Below are 9,248 nucleotides of genomic sequence, written 5' to 3' on the forward strand. Positions count from 1 at the left end.
ACAAAGTTACATTAGTTAGTATATATAGACCACCTGAAAAAGACAAAGCATTTCTCCAAAAAATAGTAAGTGTTATAGCCAAGGAGACATCAGGTACGTTGATCTGTGAGGGAGACTGGAATGTACAACTTCAGCCTAAATTGGACTCATCTTCTAATAAGCAAATTAGTCAAGAAACTAGACAAATAAGATATTTGATGAAATAATTAGGCTCGATAGATGTATGAAGAGACATATACCCTCTTAAAAAAAGAATATACATTTTTCTCTTCTGCCCACATGTCTCATTCTAGAATTGTTTTTTTTTTTTATGTTTGGGTCAGATCAACATAAAATAAAAGACTGTAAAATTGGAACAAGGGACATCTCAGACCATGCAGGAGTATGTTTAAGAGTGTACCTGGACAATAAACCAAGTAAGACATTTTGGCGATTTAAACGTAATCATTTGAATGATTTAACGTGTGTAGAATATGTTAAAAAAGAACTATTAGAATATTTAAAACATAATAATAATAATGCAGAGGTGTCACCTAGTATCGATGGGACGCAGCTAAAGCTGTTATGCGAGGTAAACTTATTATGTGGTGATCAAGAAAAAAAAATGGAATTACATAAATAATCTAAATATACAACTTGAAGATTTAGAGACTAAATATGGTAAATATCCAGATATTTTTAATAATATCAAAGAAGTTAAAGTGGAACTCAATAAAATATTTGAGGGCGTGTCAGAATCCATACTTTCTAATTTAAGGACGGGAAAATCCGTTTTGCGCCATGGCGCATGGTCTAAAAGGGTTGAGTTTATTTTGTTAATGAGTTATAGGTGTGTTTTGAGAATAAACCAATCAGCGACTCATCTCCCATTACCTTTAAGAGCCAGTTGCGTCGCGTCATGAGCGCATTTGCATTTGCTATTTACATGACGTAAAGTAAGTTCACTTTCGATTTTGCTCTCGTGGATAGGGAAACCTTTACGCTCAGACATCAATTAGCCTATAAATAATTAATTTTGTTTGTTAAGCGCAAAAATTTGTTTTAAAACTCTATAACTCAGTTTAATAACTCAGTTCTAATTTCCAGCAAACAAATAATTTTAACATTGATAATCAAGTGTGTTCAAAAAACTGAGTTTTTTCCAAATACACCTGCTGTGCCCCATATGGTCTAAAACCTGACAGGTGGACAAATCTAAGCTTGTTTTTAATCAAACAAATATAAACATGGATATAATAAATAATATTACTAATAATAACAACATTATACAAAAGCAAATTAAATGACCTGAAAAAGCCTCCCGAGATGAAGAAAGTATGAAGACTGTGGTTTTAAAATTCATGTAGGCTAAAAATTAATATGTTTTGTAATAATTTAATCATTTATATTTATATCCTATATATATATATCCTTATTATATATATCCTTAACATATTATATCTTTTTCGTATGTAATGATATTTGCGTATTGCTCTGCATCTTGTGTGTAGTGTGTAAGCCAGGCGCACTTTGCGCCAGGCAATAGACCGACTTTGTTCTGGTCTAAAGAACAGACTATTTACAGTTTCTCAAAATAGCAACGCGCCAAAACACGCCTGCTTTTTTAGACCAGAATGCCTATAGGCGCACATACGAGCGCAAATGCATTTGCTATTTAAACAGTTTGGCGCAATGCCTCAAAATGACCCTTGCGCCGAGGTGAAAGTAGCAAATAGCAATTGCTTTGCGTCTTGTGCCACATTGCGCCGGGTGTATGATAGGGCCCTATGCATCTATATTAGCTAAACGATTATAGGACATTCTTTCAGACCTAATAGATACTTATCAAACAGGTTTTATAAAACAAAGACAAACATATGATAATATATGGCGAGCCCTTCACGTAATAGATTATATAGCTCAAAACAAGATTAGCACTCTTCTAAGTAGCCTAGACGCAGAAGAAGCTTTCGATTCGATGAGTTGGGATTTTTTATATTTAGTTCTGCAACGATTTGGATTTGAGAATGACACTATACATTTTTAAAATCTTTATATTAAACTCCTACAGCTAGAATTAAAATAACTGTGGATATTTTCAGAACATATTATATTAGAGGATGTCGATAAAGGTGCCCATTAAGTCCTTCCTTATTTGCATTATTTGTTATACCATTGGCACAACTAATCAGAGATTATACAGAAATAAGGGGAGTGAAAATTAAAGATGTAGAACATAAAATTTGTTTATATTGTGATGATGTGTTTCTGTTTCTTACATACCCAGAATTTAGTTCACTTAAGGTGATGTATTCTCTTGACAAATTTGGATTACATTTAGGATATAGATTAAATTTACTTAAAACACAAACTCTTTAATGCAACTATAACCCAGATGATAAAATACACAAGGATTATGCATTTAAATGGAACATACCTTCTATCAGATATCTTGGGAGTTCAAATCTCTGCAGACCTATCAGATATCTATAAAAATAAATGACTTTCCCATTACAGAAACTATAATAACTTTGAAAAGATGGCCCCTTCTATCTTTAGATCTATATAATCGAATAGAGATAATAAAGATGAATATATTACCATGCCCACTTTTTCTCTTTAAAGCTTTACCAGCGGAGAAACCAAAAAGCAAATTTGATGAATGGAAAAAACTAGTGTCTCGCTTCATTTGGAACAGAAAACATCATTAGATGTTTATTGTAAGGCAGCACAGCTTAGACACATAGTTTGTTGGTGCAATTACAAATACTGTGCAAAGTGGAAAGAATTTGAACAATTACTAATCCACTTACCTCTCCAATAATTATTAGGAGATAGAAACTTCTAACATACAGTATTGTATAAATTGAATTCCCTGACAAAGAGCTCTTTAGAAATTTGGTACAAAGAATTAAAGAATCCTAAATGTGAAAAACAAGCTAAGATATTAAGATGGGTTGAACATGATATTCAATTTAAACCAGCAAAACTAGATCTAAGATTTAAACAATGGAGTTTGTAGGCCATAACATCCTTCTGTCTCAACACTACTGATAATGAATTAGAAAGTTTTCAACAACTTTCCAATATATAAGATAAACAAGACTTTTTTCCGTTACCTTCAAGTTAGACACTACCTCAATAAAAGCATAAGAGATTCTGAAGACATAAAAACAACAGTAGTGCAGGTATTTATAGATGCTTACAAAAAGAAGGTTAATAAAAAAACTAGTATCAAGACTTTATTCCTGTCTGACATTAACAAAGAAACACTCAATAATGTATACAAAACATAAATGGGAAAGGGTAGCCAAATTAATACTAACAAATGAGGAATGGTTAACTCTTTGGGAAACACAAATGATCACAATTAATTCCGATTAATGGAGGGGATTTATTTGGAGAAATGTTATCAGGTTCTTTATATCACCTAAAATAAAATAGTTTCAAAGTAGAGATCAAAAAATGGTGAATGCTGGAGAAAATGTGAAATTGTATTGGCAGATCATTTCCACATATTTAGGGACTGTAATATTATACACAAGATTTAAATAAAGAGATAAATGCAATAATGAGATTGAATCTGGTATGTAATTTTAAAACTATGTACCTGGGAATTTACTCTGCAGAAATACCATAAAATGATGTGTATCTTCTTAACACAATACTAACAACTAGCAACAATGCCATTACAAAAAAAATTGCTAAAGGAAGATCCTCCATCTGTAGGCGAATGGTATGATATTGTTAAAGAGGTGTATGACATGGAAGTACTGACATTTAACTTGAGACAACAAGCCTATAAAATTTCTGCATACTGGGGTAAATGGTTGAGAAGAAGCTTCTTGCTTTAAGCGGGGAGTCCCCAACAGGTTTCCATCGCCTAAACAACTCAGCTACGACTACATGTACTGCCATTTCCTCATGGCTAGTACATGTGTTGTGCATCCAGATGAAACTTTCGGCAAGCGATTGCTCAACCGCAAAAGCTGTGGCTCCACAAAAAGGTTCTTATAAGGGTCCAAACGGGGACTTGAACCCTGTACCCTTAGATTGAAAGTCTGATGCTCTACTGACTGAGCCATCCGGGCTCCATGGCAATGATTTTAAGTAGACAAGGTTTAGAGTTGTGGTCGGCGCAGACCTTTACGGTACACAAAAATTTACCGTGACGTGGGGTTTAGGCTTGTGGTTGTTGTAGATGTTGCTAAAACACAACAGGTTACTGTGAGGTTGGGTCTATGGTTGTTGTAGGGGTAGACATCAGTAAAATAAAAGTTTTACTCCATGTCATGTAGGAGACAATAAATGGATCAATAGCAACTGCAGAAGGGGTTACTGTTGTTGTGGCAATGAATGGAGACTCAACAATTGAAAAAATTCCTTCCATGCCTTAGAAGCGTGACTTGATCAATGTTTATCTTCACAGCATGCTGGCATCAAAGGTCCCGTTGCTCATATCGTACCACTAGTCTTCCACACTTTAGGAAACATAAACATTCAGGACGTGCCATTAGCACAACCTGCACTAAAAGGAGGCTGGAGATTACGGATGGCAAGACAGAGTCCAACGACAATATCACCTTGAAAAATCTGCTGTGACCCAGATTCAAACTGGAGTTGCTGCGGCCACAACGCAGAGTACTAACCATTATACGATCACGGCAAGCTACGAGACAACCACTGGACCTTCACTCTCTGTCAAATGTCTTTGAAAATGAAGGGCCTCCAGATGAGTTAGGTACCATGGCTGCCGATTTATTTTTGTGGCTTTTGCCTACCATCACATCCCTTTTCACAAGAAACAATGGAGTTGTTAACAATCAAGGAAGGTCGCAAATTAAAATACTGCGCCCTGCCAGCACGTAGTCGGCAGGACTCGAACCTGCGCGGGGAGACCCCAATGGATTTCGAGTCCATCGCCTTAACCACTCGGCCACAACTACATGTACTGCCATGTCCTCATGGCTACCACACGTGTGGTGTGGTGCATCGAGATCAAACTTTCAGCAAGCAATAGCTCAACTGCAAAAGCTGTGGCTCCACAAAAAGGGTCTTATATGCCCAAACTGGGACTTGAACCCTGGACCCTCAGATTAAAAGTCTGATGCTCTACTGACTCAGCCATCCAGGCTCCATGGCTAAGCTTTTTAAGTAGGCAAGGTTTAGGGTTGTGGTCGGTGCAGACCTTTAGGGTACATTAAAGTTTACCATGACGTGGGGTTTAGGCTTGTGGTTGGTGTAGATGTTGCTAAAACACGACAGGTTACTGTGAGGTTGGGTTTTTGGTTGTTGTAGGTGTAGACATCAGTACAACACAATAGTTTTGACTCTGTCATGTAGGAGACATTAAATAGATCAATAGCAACTGCAGAAGGTCTTTCTGTTGTTTCCTATAATTTCTTTCCATTCTTTCGGTCTATTTTTTCAAGTTAGTAAATTGATTTTCAATAACTCTTGTCAAAGATAGAGAATAAATTGGAAATGCACAGCGATGAAGGAAGGGTGATTAACTATAAAGAAAATCAATATGCTTTCAAAGATGGTATACTAAAAATGTTTTATTTTTGCTTATCTAAAGAAGTGTTTGTTACACCCAAAGCAGAAGAGTACTGGAAAAGATTATATCCCAATATTGAAAAGAAGGAAATATGGCAAAATTTGAGAGCTTGTTGGAAAAGTCCAGTTTTAGAGAATTTTGATTACATTTTAAGACAAAACTGTTTATTAAGTGAAATTAGATTGTGTAAAAAAGGTTTGGCAAATTGTCATTTTAGAATTATAAGGTTCTATCTGCGTTCTGAATGATTTTGAGATATTGAGCTTAAAAGTTTTTGCATTCCATATATCAAACAATATGTGTGTAGCATTTCTCTTTCATACATTGATCATTTGCATTTAGAGAACCCTTAAGGTCTCTGTCATGTCAGTTACTTTGCACTTGCGAATTGAAGTAAAAAACACAAGTCATTTTCCGCTTGGAATTATGAGGTTCTATCTGCCAGATCATTCATTGAAGCTTTACTTTTCAAGAAATACAATCAAAAAATGTATAAGTTGGTGTTGTAACAATATGTTGATACTTGAGAAAGTTAAATTTTGGTTTCTATAACATTTATTTCATGTTTTAGGATGAATATTTTTCTTGTTTAAATTGAGCTTACAAAGCTGGGCTAAATATTTTTTTCCAGTGCAGATGTTAGTTTTATCTAATTAATATGTTAATATTTATGACATTTTATGCTTTATATGAATTACTGAATTGTATTTATTGAATGATATGGCCTGTGAATTAAATTAAGTATTTGCCCTTCAAGGCTTAATATTAAATTGAAAGACTTTAAAAGAAACAGACAATGACCAGATGAGTTTAATAAACACTGAAAAGTGTTTCACTGACTATATGTAAACAAATAAATATATTTCACATTTAATATAGACATTTTTTAATATTGATATCTTTTTCAACAATATAAAATGTAACATATCATTTCAATTTTGGTGACGCGTGCTTCCGTGGAAGGTGTTTTACTCGCACACTCTTATCGTTTCGAAGGATGTTGTTGCAAAATTTTATGTCATCTTTACTGAAAATAGCAGCCAATACATACAGAAATGCCATAGTCCAGCCCCCATCAGGAAAGTGAGTACATACATGACGAGGTGGCCGAGTCCATTGAATCCCTTTCTTACTGTTCATATGCTCCGTCGTTCATATGGAAAAACTGAAAGTCATCTTACCGAAAAATAGTTCCAGAAACATACATATACAAATATGTGCCACAGTCGTGCCTCCACCAGAGAAGGGGGAATATACTTGATGAGGTGGCCGAGTGGTTAAGGGGATGGACTGCTAATCCATAGTGCTCTGCACACGCGGGTTTGAATCCCATCCTTGTCGCTTGTATTCTCTGGCATTTGAGAGAGCCTGGTGCTTCTTTGGAAGTTCTTTTACTTGAATCGTCTTAGCGTTTTGAAGGATGTTGTTGCAAAATTTAATGTCACCTTTACTGAAAATAGCTGCAAATACATACAGAAATGCCATAGTCCAGCCCCCATCAGGAAAGTGAGTACATACATGACAGGGTGGCCGAGTCCATCGAATCCCATTTTTGTCGTTCATATGCTCTGTCGTTCATATATCAAAACTGAAAGTCATCTTACCGAGAATAGTTGCACAAACACGTATACAAATATGTGCCACAAATCGACCTCCACCAGAGAAAAAGGCAAATGTGTGACAAGATGGCTGAGCGGTTAAAGGGCCATGAAACCCCCTCGTTTTAGCAGGGTGTTTTCACACCTCTACTTTGGAAAAAGTCACAAAAGTGGGCGTGTCCAGCTCTGTTTAGGGGGGAGTGTCGGAGGAAGAAAAGTGGGATGGTGTGGGAGTGTCTATTTGGGCACGCACGAGTTTCAGAGTCAAAATTCACACACACAGTAGAAAGTGATGATGTTTAACCTACATGGACATCTGTAGTCGAATTATTTGCCAAATTATTAAATGTTGGACTTTAACTGCAGTTTGGCTCTTTCATTCAGGGAATTCATTCATGCCCTTCGCGACAAACGAGATATTTGAATCGAGGAACTGCTCTTAGCGTGTATTTTTCATGCAATGTTTGATACCGCACGGCGAATGAGAGAAAAAAAAAACCCTCCGCATTTCCCGGAAACTTAGATGCACACGGCAGGTAGCGTCAGAAAGCCGCGTGTGTTATTCCGGTCACTAAATGCGGTAAAAACCCTACACGAGGTTAAAGTTTGGTTGTGGTGCAAACATGTTTACACTCGATGCAATAGTTTGTTAGATACGAACAAACTAAATAAACAAAGACCACTGGTCGCTCACTTACCAAATCTGTAGAGACAGAACAATCACCAGCAACTAGAGCCGCGTCTTTATGAAGAGAATACTACAAGCGAATCCGGATCTCAGCGTTTGCAGATGAGAACAGCTCTCAGGTAAGCAATAATCCTCCTTAGACACGTAAGTTATTGTTGTCGAGTGTGGCGTACACTGTTAATCCACACGTGACTCTGAGCTCTCACAGAGAGAAAATGAAAACGAAACTTAACTGCAGCAAACTATAAAAGCAACACTTCACGCTTGTTTTGCCAACACAACGTGGCGTCTTTGTCGTGTAAACACGGTGATAGTAATGAATATTAATGAAGTTGCACAATAGAGCGCGCTGATTGGTTTGAACCAAGCCTTACTCATGCATTAATGCATCACACTGTAAGAAGTAAAAAGACTCACTCTGGCACAGACGTCCAGTCTGCACGCTGGAATACACGCTATTATGTCATGGCCGTGACGCAGCTTCAAAAATTAGTTTCAAACCGGAAGTACGAATTTGCTTGAAATAACGCAAAAACAACCAATTTACACTTTTTAGTAAAATATAGGTGTCCTAATAGTGTTTTTAGCAGTGTGGGGCACATATACGACTGTCAACAGCTCAAAAAATGTGTTTTGGTGTTTCATGACCCTTTAAGCCAATGGACTGCTTATCCATTGTGCTCTGCACGTGTGGGTTCGAATCCCGTCCTCGTCGCTCATATGATCTGGCATTTGAGAGAGCCTGGTGCTTCCGTGGAAGTTGTTTTAAAGGATGTTGTTGCAAAATTTAATGTCATCTTTACTGAAAATACCTGCAAATACATACATAAATGCCATAGTCCAGTCCCCATCAGGAAAGTGGATTATGCATGACAAGTTGGCCGAGTGGTTAAGGCGATGGACTGCTAATCCATTGCGCTCTGCATGCGTGGGTTTGAATCCCATCCTCGTTTCTCATATGTTCTGATGTTTGTAAGAGGCTGGTGCTTTCAGCCCACATCAGGAAAGTGAGTACATACATGATGAGGTGGCTGAGTCCATCGAATCCCATTCTTGTCGTTCATATGCTGTCGTTCATATGGCAAAACTGAAATTCATCTTACCGAAAATAGTTGCAGAAATGTACATATACAAATATGTGCCACAGTCCAGCCTCCATCATACAAGAAAGGAAAATATGTGACGAGGTGGCCGAGTGGTTAAGGCGTTGGACTGCTAATCCATTGTGCTCTGCAAGCGTGGGTTCGAATCCCATCCTTGTCGCTCATGTGCTCTGGCATTTGAGAGAGCCTGGTGCTTCCTTGGAATTTTTTTTAATCGCACCCTCTTAGCATTTTGAAGGATGTTGTTGCAAAATTTAATGTCACCTTTACTGAAAATAGCTGCAAATACATACAGAAATGCCATAGTTGGGTGAGCGGTA

At 37.0% G+C, this 9,248-nt stretch overlaps 1 non-coding gene across 1 annotated transcript; it reads right to left on the reverse strand.

The window, feature by feature from the left end:
• Window positions 1-4,843: 4,843 nt before the first annotated feature.
• On the reverse strand, window positions 4,844-4,925 carry trnas-cga (transfer RNA serine (anticodon CGA)). Its single transcript has one exon. It is a non-coding gene; the product is annotated as a tRNA-Ser (tRNA).
• Window positions 4,926-9,248: the final 4,323 nt, after the last annotated feature.

Source organism: Danio rerio, chromosome 4 (assembly GCF_052040795.2).
Source record: "Danio rerio strain M-AB ecotype USA chromosome 4, GRCz13ab, whole genome shotgun sequence".
NCBI classification, from domain to species: Eukaryota; Metazoa; Chordata; class Actinopteri; order Cypriniformes; family Danionidae; genus Danio; species Danio rerio.